The sequence below is a fragment of the Bidens hawaiensis genome, unplaced genomic scaffold, assembly GCF_021521415.1.
Source record: "Bidens hawaiensis isolate Kalapana, Puna unplaced genomic scaffold, B.hawaiensis_p1.1 tig00000820_1, whole genome shotgun sequence".
Lineage (NCBI taxonomy): Eukaryota > Viridiplantae > Streptophyta > Magnoliopsida > Asterales > Asteraceae > Bidens > Bidens hawaiensis.
In genome coordinates, this window is record NW_027491048.1 from 794,025 (window position 1) to 799,419 (window position 5,395).

Here is a 5,395-nt window from a genome sequence, read left to right on the forward strand (position 1 = left end):
TGTGTTGGTTTAACCGTTAAACGTAGTAACGTACCAAGTGGTTAAGAAATATGACAAGTTTTGCAAATATAAATATAATTAAATGACACTAAGCTCAAGCTCATCAACTGTCTAAAAAGAATTAGTTATGACAACAAAACCATGAGAACATTTACTAAACCACAAGTTTTTTTATGTACAATAATGTCGATTTTTTTTCAATGGCAACGACGACATCAATCATCATTGTTGATACAGATTGTTGTAGAAGTAGATAAGATGGCACAACCAGCTAGCAGAATTTGTAGTCCATTACAAGAAAAAAAAAAGAACCTTTAAAATTTGATCAAGATCATGCAACCAATAAAGCTTGATCTAGATCATGCAACCTACAAGAGTTTGATTAAGATCCTGCTACCATTTGAGCGAAATCGCTAGAATATGTACACTTTAAGCAAAAATAATCATCTTGAATGACTGATGAATCATCACATCTTGTTCTCAGTATCAACAAAGAATCAAAAGCTTAAAATTCTTAGAAACTCAGATATAATGTTTGGTTAATCAAGATTAATTACTTGATTATTATTTGAACTCGAAGCTTCATTTTCTTGAAAAGCTTCTTGCAGGCCATCCATCCAACCAAGATTCACAGCCAAATCTTCCACTGCTACTTTCACAACATCCGTTCTGACTCCAATATCAGTAGCATACCTGCTCGTGCAATACATGCCAGCTGTCACTGTAGCGACACCCACCGGGCTCGGGATCAAGAGTTTCAAAGGGGATGCAAGAAGAGCCGCTAGCGGTGCACCAATCAGAGAAGAAGCCTGTCCACTTCTTCCAAGCCCTAACTTCTCAACCATCAACATCCCGGTTTTGCAATACAAAGCAAAATCCTCACAGTTATTCCCCAACACATCATAATTTCCAAAACCGTTACGAAGCAAATACATGGCTCGATGGACGACTGTGTTGGGACCGTCTGATGTGGCGGTGGTGCACGTGCCACCTCGTACTTTGGCAAGGAAGACGGTTGGAGTCACACCATATTTGAAGCAGTAGAGAGCCCCGTTTCTCAGAAAACAATCTAAGCAGGACAAGACAACTCCACTTTTCGGTTGTCTAAAACCACAGTCTGGATATGCTGAACATGAAGAGGGTAGATTAGACATTTCATCATCAGAACTGGAAGGTACATTTGAGTCCGACTTCGTCACACTATCACGGGTAAAATGGACCACTTTATAAGATATCACCTAAACTTACATTATCGTACTTAGGGGCTCTATCGTTGTTAAGGATCAAACGGTTTGAGCAACTCATCCACCTTTTATCATTTTCTATAATGCGGGTTGAAACAATTCGGGTTTTCTAGATTAAGTTTATATAAAAACAGTCATTTTTTTCATGTTCTACAATAATTTGGGGGAAAAAATTGGTAACCTGCAGGGATGAGAATGGGACAAATTTGAGACTCATATTGGTAATTCTGTTTTCATATCCGATTGTAAAACATTATTTCGTCCCGGACTAAATACCCGTCGAATACCTGAATATTCATTACAGGTTGCTATTGGGTATACCCGTTAAGCCGTAATTTTACTCGCTGAAATTTGATGATCACATATTTTGTTACCATAAGTTTCATATAATTTTACTAATAATGAAAAAATGTCATTTATAAAAGTTAGTGGATTATCGTATTACACTATTACGCAAGGACAAATGAAAAAAAAATGCAACCATCCCATACATGTGATAATGTGTGAAACTAATTCATACTCGGTCTCATACCCGCCATAAAGTATTTAGAGTTTCGGCTTACCTAACAGGTTTATTTGTCATCCCTAAATTAACTTTATAGCTTAAGACTTTTTATTATATTTATTTAAATATTTCACTATTCTATAGTTTTGTTATAGACTTGTCGCACATAACTTGACTTTCTTGTTACTTGCCTTAAAGTGAATAGTTGATTTTAATATTTTCACTCTAGTTGACTATAGCTTCTTTTGTGACGTTCTTGTAGTTGTAGAAAAGCATTTCTTATTTATAAACACAATGATAGTTTCTACTTTAATAAAGTTGTATGACCACTGTTAAAACACATCATAAAAACAGGCTTTTGAACATTAAACACAATAATTAATACTTATTAGGTTAAGTTGCTATAATTACTCTTTTTAGGCTATTAGTACTTTGTTTAGAAACATGTTTCAATCCAAATACTTTTGGCCATAACTCATATTGATCCAAATCGAATTGATTAAATTTAAACGACCATCACAAACCAAAACTAGAATGACTTACGTCCATCATCTTATTCTGACCCGTCCGGCCGTTTGGACTTTGGACTCCCTTCTTCATGAGTCATGTCTATTGCACACTATGTGCAAATATGTAATGATGGAGACATGTACTATAAAAATTAAAATAAAGCTTCTCATTATCAATGTTATAAATATATATAAAAGTTGATTGTTAATTAAACTGTTCTTGAGTTCATGTAAAATGATTTTTTATTGTTAATAAACAATAAGCTTGGTGAGTACTTTTAATAGAGAAGAACTTTCCTGGAAACTAGGTTTGGTATTATAAAAACGTAAAAAGGATATAATCACTTTCTCACTTTATGTATTTAAAGTTATACTTATTTCATCATTAACGAAGCCCAGCAAAGGTGTATGTTCCGGCAATCAAATACTTTTAATAATAGTCAACAAGTTGCTATATCGACTAATTTCAGTCAGTTAAAGAACATCAAAAAAATATGTGTTTCGACCTGAGGCCACTTAGTGACTTAACAGTCCTAGTGAATTCTCGCCTCCCGATTGGTAGATCGGTTTGGTTGGGTTACGATAGGATGGTAAACACCGCCATAAGCCAGACAGGTATGATAGTATGGAGATTCGTTTGTAAAATCGAGTAGTGAAAACCGATAATTTAAGGTGAAGGGGAACGCAACTCAATTATCATGAGACCGTTTTATGTAATATTTACAAAAATAAAAATTTAATACTCTAAATTAACTCATCTTTCTTCAAATTTTTACATCAAACATAGAATTTCTTGTGCTATATTTCTACCAAAATTATACACTTTCGACTCATATGTATTCAATATGTATTCAAGCAAAAAGTCTAAGGTTGGTTCAAGCAAAAGCCTCTAGATCGAGAGGCGGTTCTAGCCAAAATAAACCAGTTTTGGTATTAAGCATGCCAACTCAAATTACACGCATTCAATTCACCTATTCTTTACAAAATGATCAAGCACTTTGACCCTTTTGCACTTGCTACAAAAACTGACCATTTCGTAACCCATATCGTTATATAATTAGTTTTATTTTTTTAATGGATAAAAGAAATTCGGGTACTTCTTTATGGTGCCCCTTAACAATTTGCGTACTTTTACATGGATTTGGTTACAAATGAGGTGATTGTCCTTCATTGGTTGGTGCTAAGTGGGTACTTTGGGGTAGTTCTTCATGTGCCTCTAGTACCCTTATAAAAGGAACTATTTTTTATATGAACTGAGATCTCTTAAAACGAGTGTGTATATCCAAAACCAGTCTGACCAGTGCCCATGGCTATTACCTTATTCTCCTGCATGTATATTTGCACAAACATTCTTACCAATAACGCGTATTGCATACCATGCATTAATATCATATGATCATGAACTCTAATGACTAAAGAAATCTTTTATTGTTAAATAGTTATTTGAAAATGTTTATTATAATTAAAAAAAACTATAAGAGCGCCCATTGTTGAGCTTCATCCCATGGCCAAATAGGCTCGGAAACGCCTAACACCACCCGGCCATAAGGGGGGGGGGGGGGGTTTCCTCATGTGTGGCGTCACTAGGGTGATGGGTGTTGTACTAACATGTTTCTTTTCTTTTATACTTTTTTTGCTTAATTAATTTAATTTTTTGTTAATAATTACAAGAGGTTTTGAACCACTACAAATAAAATTGGAAAGAACCTTCATGTCTAGGTGACGGTGTGAAAAAACATATGGCGTTTTAAAGGTCACCACTACGGATGTCCTAAGCATGGTAAGACATGTTGTAGGTAATGAAGAAATATCTAGGATTCTAGGAAACATGGTTTAGTAATATTATAAGAAAAAGATAAAAAGATATAACCACTCTACTTTTAAATATTCCAAGTTATAATAATAGTCACTAAGAAGCCTACCACTTAGTTATGCTTGAGCAAGCTAACCATTTTAAATATAACTAGTGGAACTTAACCTGTGAGTTTCAGAGTACCTAGATCGAATTTGTTGGGTGTCAATTCAATTTTTTAGGATATTGGCACATGATATAGCAACCGAAAAAGAAAACTCAATAATATAAAGACATAATATATTTAGGGATGCATTCTTTTCACAATAAAATATATTAAGAACTTCGAGAGCCGAATAATATACTTTGTACATAGTGCATTAATATAATCAAACTACCGAGAGTTAAGAGAAATGTGTTGGAGTCGGGTCAGTCGGCTAAGGAATTTTTTGGAACCGGCTAAGAGGATAGAAGCCAACTAAATCAACATGTATTTTTGTAGCCTACAAGATGATATGATAAGGTCGTCCAACTAACTGAATTCGTAGATAAACTTGGCATACTTGTAACACATCTCACCCCTTAATTGGTCAAAATGTGAGTCTCGTCGTACCATTCATAAATTTCAGTGCAATAAAGGGCCTTTTAAGGCTTAGCCGACTTGTCACACATGGAGACATCCGATTGGCTTAGAAAAAGAATATTTATAAATTGGTATATTGGTTTTTATTAATCCCAACTATCGTCTTTTGATCGTTGTCAGTCTCAACTAATGATTGGCTGCTAACGGTCCCAACTTTTAACATACTTGTTCCCAACAGTCCGCGACTAACATAATTCTAACGTCGTTACTTGCAGGTCGCCGAAAAAAAGTTTTTGGCCAGAAAAGTCACATTTTTTCTGGAAAAAACCACCTGAACACCGCCACCACCACCACTTAAGCACCACCAACTGATCCCGACGATGGTTCTAGGCATCCGACGACCTAAAACATCAGGGCTTTTACTAGAAAAAAAAGTTTCTAAATGTCCGATACAAAGTTACAAAGATGCTTGGGACGAAAATGCTGAATTTTCAGGAAAAAAATGTGTTTTCCGGCAAAAACGTTTTTCTGGCGACCTGCAACTAATGACGTTAGGATTCTGTTAGTCACGGACCGTTGGGAACAAATACGTTAAAAGTTGGGACCGTCAGATGCCAATTCGTTAATTGAGACCGACAACGACCAGAAGATAATAGTTGGGATTAATAAAAAGTCAAAAACCAATACACCTTGTAAACTTGTAAGCTAAAAAGGATCAACAATGTCTATTTTGAAAACTTTCCGAATCTATTATTATAAAAA

At 35.0% G+C, this 5,395-nt stretch overlaps 1 pseudogene; it reads right to left on the reverse strand.

Moving 5' to 3' along the window:
• Nucleotides 1-401: 401 nt before the first annotated feature.
• On the reverse strand, nt 402-1,209 carry LOC143539530 (protein LEAD-SENSITIVE 1 pseudogene; annotated as a pseudogene).
• Nucleotides 1,210-5,395: the final 4,186 nt, after the last annotated feature.